This window comes from Panthera leo, chromosome A1, assembly GCF_018350215.1.
Source record: "Panthera leo isolate Ple1 chromosome A1, P.leo_Ple1_pat1.1, whole genome shotgun sequence".
NCBI classification, from domain to species: Eukaryota; Metazoa; Chordata; class Mammalia; order Carnivora; family Felidae; genus Panthera; species Panthera leo.
Window position 1 is genome coordinate 38,206,603 of NC_056679.1, and position 16,863 is coordinate 38,223,465.

The window sequence follows — 16,863 nt, forward strand, 5'->3', positions numbered from 1 at the left end:
GGCTGCAAATAATCTAGTTTATGATTCAAATGCTGGCCAGTGTTACTTAAAAGAGTATATAATTAAAGGTTTGTGCTTTTTTTGTTCATTTGGATTTTCTATTCATACTAGAGTCTAGGTGTGGTTCCAGAGCCAAACCATCTAACAGGTACAGTTTTTTTCTAATCATTCATTTTATCTCCATTTTGAGTCTCTAATTCATGTCAAAAAATAACCACCAAACTGAAATAGAATGACCGTTAAAAGAATTTCTCAATTTTTTTTAGAGGAGAAGTCATCAGCTTTTTCTGTAAAAGTCTAGACAGGAAATAATGTAGGCTTTGTAACCCATATGGTCTCTGGTCTGTCTACTTCTGCCATTGTTATGTGAAGGCAGCCATAGAGAATACATAAATGAATGAGCAAGGCTGTGTTCCCATAAAACCTTATTTTTGGTCTATGAAATTTGAATTTCATAGAAATTCCATGTGTCAAGAAATATTATGACTTTTGAAGAAATGTAAAAAAACAATCTGTTCTTAGGACATCCAAAACCAGGCATTGGGTCTAATTTGACCATGGACCATAGTTTACTGGCTCCTTAGGTAAACAGGAAAAACCAAATAATATTTTTATCCAAATAAGTATAGGATAGTTCCTGAGGGGTCACTACTTTAGAACAATCATGATATATTGTAATCAATAACACTTAAACTAAGAAATAAGTATTCAGATCATTGGACACTTTGTCCCAATTTTGGATTTAGGATACTAATTAGAAACCATTTTAAATTAAAAATTTCCATTTCACAATAGTACTAAACTTTTTTTTCTTAAAAGAAGCCAAACTATTCTCAGTAAACTTTTTGATGAAATACCCTTCAATTCAATCTGACCCATTTTTCCCCCCTTAAGTAAAATGGATTATTCTTCACTTTTCACCATTTATAACTAATTGCCATTTGATGTTTATATCTTTTATACTGTTATGTCTTATACTCTTTCTCTATTTTAAATGTTATAAGACATCAGAATATCTTATTATATAAGTCTCATGTAACTTAGCTTTTGAAGGATAATGGTAGTTTCGTATCTGGCTCTCACTTTAATATTTCCTTTTAGTATATTACTTATATTTGTTCTCTCCCAGTTAGGCTTAACCTGACACCAGTGCCTTTTTGTTCGGTTATGAATTTCAGCTAATAAAAGGGATATTTTACTTTTTAAAATTTCCCTTAATAGTTTAACTACTTTGAGAATCAGAAGAGAATATATTGGCTTAAGAATTAACATAAAACATATGGAACAGATGTCATTTTGATTTCATAAATTGTCCACTTATTCATAAAGACGCCACTATTGGCCTTATTAGCTCACTGCAAATTAGACAAATTGCAGGGTGTTCTAGTGCCCTTCCAGACATCCTACTTTGTATTATCATGCCTTGGGGAATTTCAAGTTAATAACAACTTAAACTTCATCTCTTCAGAAATAGTTTATATCTAATTATTATAAAGCATGCTCAATTCCCTATCTGAAGTTGTCATCAATACTGTTAATGGATCTGTTACTTCCTACTTCAGTAAGTGGGGAATTTCTAATATACAAAGGATGAAGTTACTGATTCTTTCCACACAATGCCCTAAATTTGCCTTTTCTTAAAAAAGAGCTGTATAGAATCAGTCAATAAAATTCTTTTTGCTTTAATGTAGCAGAAAAGAAAAATTGCATGTCAAAAAAATTCTAAAATTTTCTTTTAAAAACATGAATGCAGGGTTGCCTGTGTGGCTCAGTTGGTTAAGCATCTAACTTTTGGTTTCGGCTCAGGTCGTGATCTCACAGTTCATTAGTTTGAGCCCTGCATTGGGCTCTGCAGTGACAGCACTGGGACTGATTTAGATTTCTCTCTCCCTCTCTCTCTGCCCCTCCCCAGATTGCATTCTCTCTCTCTCTCTCTCTCTCTCTCTCTCTCTCTCTCAAAATAGATATATAGACATAATTTTAAAAATTATAAACAATGAATGCAAAAATAAGACCTTCTTTCCTCATCCAGTGGCTGGTATTCCAAAGTTTCAGTAGTTTCTTAGTTCATTCAAAAGCATTTTATATAATCCAGTAATAACAACTATTCTGATTTAGAAAGGAAGAAAAATGTATGATGTGATGTGTCCTAAATGTGTAAAAGTTGGGGCGCCTGTGTGGCTCAGTCAGTTAAGCATCTGACTTTGACTCAGGTCATGATCTCAAAGTTCATGGGTTCAAGCCCTGCATGGGGCTCTGTGCTGACAGCTCAGAGCCTAGAGCCCGCTTCATATTCTGTTTCTGGCTCTCTCAGCCCCTTCCTCCCTTGCACACGGTCTCTCTCCCTCTCTCTCTCAAATATAAATAAACATTAAAATTTTTTCTTAAAAAATCTCTAAATGTTTAAAAGTCAATATTTATAGAAAACAGAGTAAACTCTATTTTTAGCACTGCTTTCATTATTCCTACAGTTACAATATCCAGTTTATCATACCTTCAAGCATAATTCTCATTATGCTCTATATGTGCATTTAAGAAAAGTTGATTTTTTTCCAAAACTAAAACTAGTTCAGAGAAATAATTCACAGACTAAAGCTGTTTCAGTATCCAGTCCCACTTCTTACGTTTAATCATTTAAAAACATATCCATAGAAATATTAGTGATAGGCTCTAATTGGGGGTAAGGCAAACGTAGGCTTTTCCAACAGAACAGTACAAAGGAGTTGGCTTTGTAATTTCTTGCATATTACAAGATGTAGTAAACATAATAATTCTGGAATGATATTAGACAATGTCAAACAGCCAGTTTACTTCAAAGAGTATTGATGTGTTCTTTTCACTTGGCTGGAATGACTCACAATCTCTAACCACTCTTTAATTTTCCTTTAGCTCGATCCTTATCTTTAGTTTGGAGTGCCCCAAACTCAAGCTGTGGACCTCTTCACTTTCTATTTGTTTCCTCCTGAAATTACCCAATATCTGTGTCATCTGTATGCCAGATACTTCTATTGCATAGCCATAATCAAATGCTCTCCTAAACATAGACTTCAAGTTATATATAACTTGCTTCTTGAAATCTCCACTTGAATCAGTAATAGAGTTCTCAAACTCAAGTTGTACAATATGAACTACTGGTCTCCCCCTCTGTTGTTTTGTTTTTTTTTTTTTTTTTTTTTTTTTATCACACTTTATGTTCAGGTCATTAACACATTCAGCTGACATTAAGTGCAAAATATATTCATAATTAGAGCACTCTGTTACCCTCCACCTCTACCATCAACATTCTGGTTTAAGTGGCCATCAATTTTTGATTGATTTACACCAAAATTCTTTTTTAAAAAATTATATTTATTTATTTTTGAAAGACATAGAGACAGAGTGAGAGCAGGGGAGGGGCAAAGAGAGAGGGAGACACAGAATCCAAAGCAGACTCCAGGTTCTGAGCAAGCTGTCAGCACAGAGCCCGACATGGGGCTTGAACCCACGAACCGTGAGATCATTACCTGAGCCAAAGTCAGATGCTCAACCAACTGAGCCACCCTGGTGCCCTACACCAAAGCTTCTCAATTCATCTCTGATAGCACACTTGCCATTTTTTTTAATTTTTTTTTTTAACGTTTATTTATTTTTGAGACAGAGAGAGACAGAGCATGAACGGGGGAGGGTCAGAGAGAGAGGGAGACACAGAATCTGAAACAGGCTCCAGGCTCTGAGCAGTCAGCCCAGAGCCCGACGCGGGGCTCGAACTCACGGACCGTGAGATCGTGACCTGAGCCGAAGTCGGACGCTTAACCGACTGAGCCACCCAGGCGCCCCCACAATTGCCATTTTATAATATTTTCTGTGTTTGTTTTCCAACATGTGTAATAAAGGAATTCTTTTAAAATGCAGATTTTCTTCTCAAAATCCTTCACTGATTTCCAGTAATGTATATAATTGTTGAATCACTGTATTGTACATCTGAAAGTAATGTAACAGTGCATGTTAATTGTACTGGAATTAAAAAATAAAATAAAAAACCCAGTATGTTGTACAACCTAACTATATCACATTTTTGTCGATCATATATTAATAAAGCTGGAAAAAAAGAATCTCTCTAAGATGTAAGTTATATACTAAATATCCAAAAAGAAGAAAGTATTTAGAGAGAGAGAGCGCTCAAGTGAGTGTAGACACACAACCATACATTTATATTTTATGTATACATACAACTGTATCGTTATATATAATGATATATATATAAAATGTTTAAATTCTTTTAAGTTCGTTAATGAGCTATGGTTGACAAATAGTTCTTGGACAATCATAAAAATGGCCAAGGCAATGTAAAAAAATTTTCATGCCAGTGTTCTTTAAACTATAGTATCATATTACACACTTACATAAGCAACAAATCAATAGTAATACTACCACCACAAAGAAAGTTTTGAGATGTATCTTGATAACTACACTTACTCACAAGAAAGAAAGAAAGAAATAAAGAAAGAAAGAAAGAAAGAAAGAAAGAAGAATATAAAAAAGAAGAAAAAATATATAAAATAAAATCTATGTAGAAATGAGCCATTCATGTCACAAACTTGGACAAACAACTGGATTCTGAAAATGAGTTTATTTATTTATCTTAAATGACCACTAGTTCAAATCATTCTTATTTCTTTAAAATAGCTATTCAAAATATGTACATATGAATTGTCTAGTGGTAAAAATTATGGATTTCAGTTTCTCTTTATTTAAAAGCAATAACTAGAGAGACAGTATGATTGCACGTATATAATTTACTTCCTGGTTTCAAGATGCTTTACATCATTTTAGCCCCATTTGGAATTACGCACAACATTCCCTTTTAAGTATGTTTAGGGTCGCCGAGGTGACCCAGTTGGTTGGGCGTCGGACACTTGATGTCGACTCAGGTTATGGTCCCAGGGTCTTGGGATCAAGCTTCATGTGATCAAGCTTCGTGTCAGGTCTGGCGCTAAGCATGGAACTTGCTTAAGATTCTCTCTCTCCCTTTGCCCCTCTCTTTGTTCACTCTCTCTCTCTCTCAAAAAAAAAAAAAAAAAAAAAAAAAAAAAAAATATATATATATATATATACATGTTTAAAACATTATGACTAGGAAATCTTTATGAATGAGTATTTTTATATTTTATATAAAATGTATATTTTGATGATTTATTAATGTACCTAAGAGTTTTTAAATAATATATGAGGGAAATATTTATGAAAATATTTTCGCTTACATACGTAAATAGAAATATTGGGTTATTAGGGAAAAATAAGATTTGAACAGAGTTTTCTCAGTTTAAATACATCAAATTTCTTTCTTTTGGCTGCACATAATACAACGCTTATCCATTTCTTTTCTATATTCTCTTCTTTTGTAATATATTTAAATCTCCAGGGGTTTTTTAGTGACTAAAAATGAGGGAAACAAAGGCAAGAGAAATGTAGCTTAAATGAAAGCTCTGTACAGCTCGCAGCCCACTGATAGACACTTGGAACACACAGAGCGTCACCTTCCTCAAGGGACTCATGGCTGCCTTACTTCCTTAATGTTTTTGTTTTATTAAAGACTAAAAGTGACCTTATCTTAACAGCAGCTAGCCCCTCAAGGTCCTGAAAGCCTTGCTTTCGAATTCCTTAGAGACTTAACGTTATCCCTAACCCCCACTAACTTAAAAGTATATCATCAATCACTCCTCACAACCCCAGTGCAGCTCTTTCTGCCCATGGGTCCTGTCCCCGTGCTTTAATAAAATCACCTTTTGGCACCAAAGATGTCTCAAGAATTCTTCCTTAGCTGTTTGCTCAAGAGCCCCATCGAATAATGCACAACACTGACTAGGTCTGAAAGAAATAGGATCTATAGATTATTATACCATTTTAAGAGATTTCCATTGTCTAATTTCTCAGTCCCAGGTGAAATAAGCACCCCTAGTGTGTAGATTAATATACCCTGATCTGCCAATGAAAGCATTATGGTTATTAAATGATTAAATTAAAATAATAGAGGCTGCTACACTCCTTACATTTTTAAGCCATTTTTCAAAGAGTGAAATAGGAGATACTCTCAAAATCAATCCATGAAGATAAAAATATAATTATGGTGTAACTATTGCTCTATAGACTATTTTCAGAAGGCTTGAATCATTAAACATGTGAATTTCTGATGCTCAAAGTGTGCACCGATGTCTGAACCAATAAATCAGGAATGGCCACTGCTTTAGACAGATGGTATCTCTAATTACATATATAGATAATCAATAGAATAATTGAAAAAAAATGAGCACAAAAAAACTTTCATTGCAACCTAGTGAAATTAGGAATTCAGAATTCTCATATAAAGTCATTTCTTATGTTACAGTCATAATATAACAGCGTAAATTTGGATAGTACATTAGTTTCTGTACTTTGGAGATTAAAACAGTGTCACCTAATATCTAAAACCAGGACTCTGGAATCAGATATCCTTGAGTTTACAGCCAGGCTTCAAAATTTGCTATTTACTTCGTGTAAGTTAGAACAAAGTCAAAATTTTTAAAACGTGTATAATGGAATAAAGCTACTAGCTACCTGATAAGGTAGTTTTGAGAATCACATGAGATACTGTGCTTAAGCAAATGAAAACAAAATTGAGCATAGTTCCCAGAACATATTTAAATACTATAAAATGAGTTAGCTTTATTATTTTTTACAACCTGAAAATTAAAGGTAACAATAGATCTATCTACATCCCAGAATTCTTGTCAAAATTAACACATCAAGAGAATGGAAAATTGCCTTTAGAAAGTTAGAACAGTTACCTGTAAACTTTAGAACACTGACCTGTTGTTTCCCTCTCCTGCTTTTTTTCTCTTTTTTCCAGGCACTCCTTTTTAATCCAAGTTTATCATCTCGATGTTAATTCCCAGCTCCATGTTCTTGTTGATTTTTTCTGCCTTACCTCAGATGTCAATTTCACTCTTGTTAGGCTAGTTAAGCCCTGACATTCCTACAAAGCAAAACGCCAGTAATCAGTCCTCTTGAAAAATTTTAAATACAACTTTTATTTCTTTATATATCTGCTTCTCTCTTCCTTTGTATATTTTACAAAGTTCCAAAGACTTAACCATCTATGATGCCATTATTGCTGTAAGATCTTTCAGTATGGTATCTTGTCATTCAAACTTGGTTGTAAACTCACACTGTCCCTTCCAGAGCTGACATCTTCTGGATATCCAATCTTTCACATTTTCACAAGATCTATATAGTGTCACAGCTCCTACAGATTGGACAAAGGGGACCATATTTATGTAATGCCTATGATTTCCTTAATGTTCATTGGGCCTTAAAAAAATATTCGTTGTGCTTCTTTTCAAAAGATATTTGCAAACATTGGTCCTTCCTTGTTTACATAATGCATAAGCATAACAATCTTATCTGATGAAGAATAAAAAAATAAAACAGAATCAACGTCCATGTACTCCTGAACTGTGTCTTTGCCTATTGCATTCCAGTAGAATAGAAACCACATTCTCCTAGAAGATATCAAAAATGAATTTAACTGTATTATATGCATTAAATGTTAGCACTGGTTGTTTTAATTACTTTATTTTTTACTCTCATTTGTTTTTCACCCAAAAACTGCCATTCCTCTATAAGCTCAGGGATAATTCAGGCTATTAATCCTCCAGAGCACTAGATCTTGATCTGATGAGTGACTATTGACAATGAGGAGTCTCAAAGAAAAGTAACTTGGAGACAGGCATTAGGAAATCTGTGAAAATATAGAAGGTCTAGTGTTAGTGTGCAGCTCAGGAAGATAGTTTCTGGATGTCAGCTATATGTCAATACTTCTGGTTATTATCTGTATGTAAAGAAAGGGTTTGAGGATTAGAACTGGTATATCAAGAAGAATCTGTGGAGATCATGTAGAACTCAGTTTTTGTGGACCAGAGTAATATGGATGGATAAAAAAGACAGGTAGTGAGTACTACAACTTAGTGTTCTCATAGGTGTTCAAATCCACTTGTCATTCGCTAGCTACCACAGGGATTTAATTGGCAAAAGTGTATATCTTAGGGGTGCCTGGGTGGCTCAGTCAATTAAACTGACTTGATTTTGGCTCAGGTCATGATGTCACAGTTCGTGGGATTGAGTCTTGAGTCGAGCTCTGCACTCATGGTGCAGAACCTGCTTGGGATTCTCTCTCTCCTGCTCTCTGCCCCTCCTCCACTCTCTTTCCTTCTCTCTCTCTCTTAAAAATAAATAAATTTTTTAAAAAGTATACATCTTAGGAAGAAAGGTAGCCTGGAAGTTGTGACTAGCATTGGTTAATGACTTATTTTAAGTGTGATTCTGAACAGCCCACACTACCAACCACATACTTTAAATCAACCACATGCAAAAGAAACAAACCAACAACAACAAGACATATGTCTATATGAATGCTATTGTTAATGTTATGCTATCCAGCACACATACTTCGGAATTAAAAGAATTGTGCCCAAATTCTGATTTTGGCTCAATGCTACCTGTTCAACCCTATGTAAGTTACTTATTCTCTAAGTGTTGTTTCCTCATCCATGATCCAGAATTAATAACACAATCATATAGATTTTTTGAGGACTAAATAGAATAATGGATAGAATGTGCCTAGAATAATGCATGGTACATAAAATATAGGATTCACTATGAGGACTCACAGGACTCAGCATATAATTGTATTCATAGCTAAGATTTATTGGGAGAGAACCAAGTGCAAGTTGCCAAGAATCCTCTCCTGTGTGTAGAACCACAAAGGAAATGCTCGCTTCCTCCAGCCACAAGTTGTGACAACATTCTAGAATTTTTGTCTAGCCAGAAAGTTCATTAGAGACAGTACTAAGAATTTTACTGAGAACTAGTCACATAAATACCCTCTGCCTACAGAAATTCCAGAGTCCAGAAGGAAAACAGGTGTTCGGTTGTTTGTATAAGCAACTTAGGCCCAGCAGGCCAATCTTATCAGGGTCCTAGATGCCAACCAAGCACAACCCTGGAAACCAGGCCTTTTTAAGATTAGCGCTCTCTGTATTTCTATGTTAACTCTTGTCTACAAAGTATTTAATACTCTCATTACTGTCAAAAATATCATTACATCCTAAATAATAAAAGTAATATGTAAACAAGTGTTAACTAAAAATATATCCTCCATTACAACATCAGGAAATCTTGAAGAATATTATTGTTAATAAACAACTTCTGGATATTTATGACATTTACCCTTGTTAAAAATTTATAGCATATTGTGCTATCAGTAATAGGCTACAACACATGTAAAGATATTCAAGCACTGAATTGAAGACTACTACATTCTTTGTATTCCCTGATGCAGGTAATAATGGCAGCACCAGAAGGACAAAAATCACCTGATAATCCTTCTATAAGTACAAAAGCAAAATCAAGCATCTTAGGGTATAGTGTTTTCATTTGTCCCTATCGACATACTGTAATATACTATGCTATGTTCACCGTATAAACAGAGGTGACATACTATATGAATAGTTAAGAGAATATTTGGTTCTCTTTGGGTATAAATAGTATGTTGCTATTTCATAAAAAAAAAAAAACATGTACTCTACTATACAAAAACACTATACAATAAAAGTTTCATTTTAGATGCACTAATTTCATTATAATAGTTTGATTTTTTTAGAATATTCTAGGTTCTTCCAAGTAACCTGGTTACTCCAGTTCTTAAGAAAGACTTTAATGGAGGCATCATTAATTCTTTTATGATCTTCAGATTATTAAATAGTATCTCTAGATAAGCAGGAAAGTTCCCAAAGATGCTATACTTAGAAACAATAACTTTATCACAATAGGAAGTAATCTTTAATGGTTAAAAAGTTCTATGCAGGCCATTAAGACACAAGTTTTTTCCTGCTCAAAAATAATCATAAGGATAATTTATCATTGTATTTAAAGATGCAGTCAGCATAGTGTCCTGTTTCTTTTTTTTCCCTAGCTGGACATGCCTTTTTTTTTTTTTTTTTTTTTAGCCACATAATGTATAAACACATTGGCAAGTCACAGCTTGCAGAAAATAAAGGTTACTGACTCCTAGGTACCTAGGCCTCATCTTGAATTTTGTAAGGCTTTTGGAAGTTTTCCAAATCTTAAAGCTTTTTTTTTTTTTTTGGAAGTTTTTATTTAAATTCTAGTTAACATATAGGGTAGTATTAGTTTCAGGAGTAGAATTTAGTGATTCATCACTTACATGCAAAAAACACCCAACACTCATCATAAGTGCCCTCTGTAATACTCATCACCCATTTAGCCCATCCCCCACCCACCTCCCTCCATCAACCCTGAATTTATTCTCTATAGTTAAGAGTCTTTTATGGTTTGCTTCCCTCTTTTTCTTTCTTTTCCCTTCCTCTATGTCCATCTGTTTTGTTTCTCAAATTCTACGTATGAGGGAATCATATGGTATTTGTCTTATGCTGACTGACTTATCTTGCTTAGCATAATACACTAGCTCCATCCATATCATTTCAAATGGAAAGATTTTAATCTTTTTTATGGCTGAGTAATATTCCATTGTGTATATATACCTCATCTTCTTTATATATTTAGCAATCGATGGGCATTTGGAATCCTTCCATAATTTGGCTCTTGTTGATAACACTGCAAAAACATCAGGGTGCATGTGCCCCTTCAAATCAGTATTTTTGTATCCTTTGGGTAAATAACTCACAGTGCAACTGCTGGGTCATAGGGTAGTTCTATTTTTAACTTCTTGAGGGATCTCAAAACTGTTTTCCAGAGTGGCCACACCAGTTTGCATTCCCACCAACAGTGTAAGAGTATTCCCCTTCCTCCACATCCTCACCAACATCTGTTATTTTCTGTGTTGCTAATTTTAACCATTCTGACAAGTGAGAGGTGGTAAGAAATTGAATCAGTAATCAAAAATCTCCCAAGAAACTAAAGTTCAGGGCAAGATAGGTTCCTACCAGACATTTAAAGAACTGTTAATACCTATTCTTCTGAAACTATTCCAAAAAATAGAAATGGAAGGAAAACTTCCAAACTCTTCTATAAAGCCAGAATAACCTTAATTCCAAAACGAGACAAAGACCCCACTAAAAAGGAGAATTGCAGGCCAATATCCCTGATTAACATTAATGCAAAAATTTTCAGCAAGATACTAGCAAATCAAATCTAATAGTACATTATAAACATTATTCACCACTATCAAGTGGGATTTATTCCTGGGCTGCAGGGGTAGCCCAATATTCACAAATAAATCCAGATGATATACCATATTAATAAAAGAAAAGATAAGAATCATATGATCCTCTCAATAGATGCAGAAAAAACATTTGACAAAATACAGAATCCATTCCTGGTAAAACCCTCAACAAAGTAGGGATAGAAGGAACACACCTCAACATCATAAAGGTCATATACGCAAGAGCCACAGCTAATATCATCCTCAATGGGGAAAAACTGAGAGCCTTTCCTCTAAGGTCAGGTACCAGACCTCACCACTGTTATTTAACACAGTGTTGGAAGCCCTAGCCTCAGCAATCAGACAACAAAAGAAACAAAATGCATCCAAATCTGCAAGGAAGAAGTCAAATTTTCACTATTTGCAGACATTATATTCTATGTAGAAAATTGGAGACCCTACCAAAAATTTGCTAGAACTGATTCATGAATCCCGCAAAGTTGCAGGATATAAAATCAACATACAGAAATCTGTTACATTTTTATACACCAATACTGAAGCAGCAGAAACAGAAATCAAGGAATAGATCCCATTTACAATTCCCCAAAGCCCTAAGATACCTAGGAATAAACCTAACGAAAGAGGTAACACTATAGTTTTCTTGAATATTTGCTATATATAAAACACCATCTTTAATGTAAATAAATGTCTTACTTCAATTATGACACTATTGTTTGTAAGACACACTATGTTACAGATATATGTGTGTGTGTATACATGTGATCTTAATATTATAGGATTTTTATTTATTTATTTGATTGTAGTAAGAACACAACATGAGATCTATCATCTTAAATTTTTCTGTGCACAATATAGTATTTTTAACTATAGGCACAATGTTGTATAGCAGATCTCTAGAACTTAATTTATGTCATTAAGAAAGAAAACAGAACTCCCAAATAAACCAAGAAACAATGCTTTCTTCTCACGTGGCATTTTATTCTGTATTTATGAAACAGCCGTTTTCAGATATATTTAGCCATACATGTTTATCTTATTTTACTAAGATAAACTAATTTTGTGAACTAATCAAATCAATATCCTCAAATGCATCCAGAAGTACCATAGTGGGTGGTTAGTTCGAGCTCCTGGACTTCTATGAATGAAGAACTTTGATCTGTGCAACAGGAGCTCAGCCATCAACTATCCACTTTTTTTTTTTTTTTTTTTTTTTTTGGTCCTTTCACAATAAGATGGGGCTATGATTTCATTCTGTGGTTTAAAATTAAATCTGGTGGCAATTTATTTTTTGGAAATTATTATTAAGCGGAACCTCACAGTAATGTGCTTTTTCTATAATCAATCCTTATAATCTTGATCTCTTAAGTACTTTTAGCATTAATACTACATGTTTGGCATGTTGAAGAATACTGAGTATTCATTAACATTTCCTCGTTGACTAAACTAATGCTATCACTTTTCTCTGATTAAATTACTTGTCACTGTAAGTTAAGAATATTCTACTCAAATCAGCATGAAATATCTGGAAAACTTATTTTTGAGGCTTTAAATACAGTTCTGTGAGATGCATGAATATGTCACAACAGCCTTTCTTCCTTTGAAAATTTCAAGAATTTTCCAAGGCATTTTGAAACATCTTCTGGCCTCTGTCACATTGCTTAGTGTATGATATTATTCCCTGATAATGTTTTATAGGAAAATATGAAATTACAGTCATTACTCCAAAGAAGAATATTTGCTTCACTAATATCTTATTGGTATTTTACTACCATTTCCATACCTACTTCTTTCTTAAGAAAATGTTGTTTCATGAATAATCATCCTTTTAAATGGTACCTCACTCATGTGTCATAGCTAAAATGCATGTAGCTCAGTCGCCATTACAACAACCACATGAATAGGTGTGACTCAGTATACCCAAGCATAGGCAATGAGAACGACGTTCCTATTGTCACCTGGTCAACAGCTATTATAAGACACCATTACGTATTAAATAAATTCCAACTCCAGACATGTGAAATTATGAATACATATGTAGATGACCCAAACCCAAAGATAGAGCCCAAGAAAGCTGATGAGCCTCATGAGGAATAAAACCTGAAACAGTGTTTATATATATTCAGTTTCTAGTCTCTACTTATCTCTCTGCATCAGGTTGATTTTTCTCTTTCATCAGGCCAAGAGCTGCATCTCAGGGCTCATGTTCACCCTATTGTTCCTGGGTTTTCATGGCCTGCCTATTTTAGTCACCTAGACTATAATTCAACTTTCCAGTTCTAATATATCAGGACTAATATGCTGGCTCTATGGCGTCAGCTCACCACTCCTCAACCAGTCGCTTGGGTGAAGGGGAATGGGTCACAAATAGGCAGATAAACTGATGTGTATTTTGGAAATGACTTTTTTTTGCCATTTGGATCTTAAGCTTGATATTGTATCCTGGAAAATAGTATATATCCTGTTTACTCTATCATGCCTTTTGCATGGTTCATGGTAAAAACATTCACTGAATTGTTGAATTCATTCATTCGTTCACTGAGAGAGTAGTGATATAAAATTATTGCAGGAATCTTTTCTTACTCTTTGAATATGACTTGCTGCTTTCAAAAAGTGAATTTTTCTAAAGGATATTACTGTCATTTGTCAATTGGAAATACAACATTTTTTTTTTTTAATTTTTTTTTTTTCAACGTTTTTTATTTATTTTTTTTGGGACAGAGAGAGACAGACAGAGCATGAACGGGGGAGGGGCAGAGAGAGGGAGACACAGAATCGGAAACAGGCTCCAGGCTCTGAGCCATCAGCCCAGAGCCTGACGCAGGGCTCGAACTCACGGACCGCGAGATCGTGAGATCGTGACCTGGCTGAAGTCGGACGCTTAACCGACTGCGCCACCCAGGCGCCCCGGAAATACAACATTTTTAAATGAAAGTAGTTACCAGGTAGTACTAATCAAGCATTAAGGAACCACTTGATAGTTTAGGCATTTGATTGCCTAAGTCAGGTAAATGTCTATTGACAATCAGTCACTTCTCCATAAATGTTATGAGAATCAAGGACAGGCCTATTATTGACAAACTGTGTGTAAGAGAGATACAATTAATGTGTATGAGATAGAGCACAATTCTGTATGTTGAGAGCAGAGATATAATTAGTGCAGTACTCTCAGTTCTACAAATGATCTGGTAAAGAACTTAGCCAGAGCCATCTCTTAGCTCCCACACAAATAAGGAAAGGGAAGTACTTATGCCAAATGGAGTAATTAGAGCCATTGTGGCAGGGGGTCTTCTCCTCACCCTAGAAAACATCTGTTAGGAACAGAACTGCATTTTGATGCCTTTCACCTGCAGTGCCTATCTATTTACAAACTCAGAAAAAGTCCAGAATTATCTTTCTTTTTCAACACTGTGTTGCCCATTAGTAGAACACTTGAAACTGTGCTGTTGAATTTGGAAGAAAGATTCTGTTTCTGGAAAAACTAGTAGGGTGGGTGAGGAGTCCATCCCTGGTAGCTCAGCTCTTTCCAGCTCAGCCCCTGACAAACTGGTACAGCAAACAGGGGGTGAGGGTGCGATGGGGTTAATCAAGATCAAGCACACTGCCATTCTGGAGAAGACAGCCTGAAGATCCCACACGGGTAGACTTGCTATCAAAGTCAATGGGGGCACTAAAAAGGATGCTACTGGAAACTTTGCAAGAGTCTGAGGCTCCCTTGAGCACTTTGCCAGTCAGTGAGTCTTTGGAAGTGCTAGCAAGAGCACAATCATGGATTGTTTATATAAGTTTTTCAGTTCTGAGGAGGGACCATTGATCCTTCTCTTTAGTCCCTGACTCCCCTGGCTCAGCACATCTAATGATCCAACAGAGGGGTTCCCAGAAAACGAGGGAAACTTACATCATATGTTTGATCAGGCTGTCTGTCCCCTTCCTTCAATTGTATGATCTTGCTTTATAGCTATTGACACCTTGGGCACCATGGGGAACGCTTAATTGGCCTTCCATCCTTTTTGATCTTCTTCCTAGCGACTCAAATAGATGGGAGGCCAGCATGGCTTTTAAATATCAAAGGTGGAAGATGATGTAAACCCATTTTGAAATCTTTTAAAAATTCAGGATTTTTTGCTAATTCTTTACAATGTGTCATTCAGGTTAAATTATATAAACACATTTTTCTGTAAAATGCTTTTGTCCTTTTTTTCATATGACTACTTCAGATGAATAACATAGATGGATGAGAGTAGGAAATGACTGAAAAAATATGAAGTTTTGACTACTAAATGGGACACACTAATAGCAACCACCATTATAAGGAAAACCAAAACCCTAGCACCTGGGCAAATGTAGGAGCTTGAGGAGAAGGCATTAATATCTTCATTTATCAGAACTGCTCCTGAAAGCCTTCCATCCTCCTGAAGAAAAACTCCCCATGCTGCTTTTCCAAGCTGTTGTGACTACTTTTGAGGACAAATTAACTCTGAGCCTATGGTTACATGTGGCAATATAGTGACACAATGGTAGATGGCCTCACCTCCTGCACTCTCCAACAGAACATCTCTAAATGTCATATACACTCATGACACTGACAACTGATGCCATGGACAGACCCAAATTTTGGAAACTGAATTCCTCAGGCAGTCCTTCCAAAACCACGAACTGAACTAAATGATTTGGTCTTGACGGAGACCTTAGGGTAGGAGGCATCTTGATGGCAGTCTATGCTGGAGTTCCAGTTAACCTGACTGCCTAATTAGTGTATGTCCTTCTTGGAGTGCCCTAACCCTGTGAACTCTTTGTCTTCAGGAGACCACACATACCCTGTGGGATTGTATTTATTGTGTATGTACCCCGACTAGCATGAGATCATCTAAGCCCTGGAAAACATTCATATCAGCTTCAACTTACCAGCTGGAGCTGTGCTGTGCCTCAGTTGATGCCTCAAGGCAGATAAAAAAAATATTTATTCAGAAACTTAAAGAATAAATTTCCTGGTTCTCTAAAATAGACTCTAATGGGCTATGGGACATCTTTTACTGGCTGGATAATAGTGTTCATGACTGTGTTCATTCCACCAGCAGGCTTGATGATCTTGATTGGAGTGATCTTGATTATGACCATGGTCTCTGTGGCCTAAGACTATATACAAGGTTCCTGTTATAGTCCCTCAAAGTCTGACTTAGTTGGGACCACACAGGGTAGCCTATGTTTCTCACTTAGGCACCGAAAACCCAAGTAACGGAGTTGAGGAGTCTAGCTCTTGGCAAAAACCATTATGAATGATATTTCAGGCTCAATCAGAGGCTATGACAGAGGCTCTTCCTGTCAGGGCTCCCAGCATAAAGCTTCCCTCCCCACACCCATTTGGTGTATGGACTGTGCATTTCAGCCTCTGAAAGGAGTGGCAGTGAAGGACTTAGACTCCTATTGTTGGACATGCTCTTACATTTATCTGCATTCCTAGCCCAGGCCCCACCAAGTGCAGGCCTCTGCATTGGGCCCTGGGATGAGGTCTTCCCCAGGTGCATTTGCAGAGATGTCTTTAAAGACATTTTCTTCCCTCAGACTCAGAACTCAGACGTTTGCCCTCCTAGCCCTTCTCCTTCTGCTTCCATGTAGCCCCGGGGTCCATAAAATGTCAGAAACCTCTT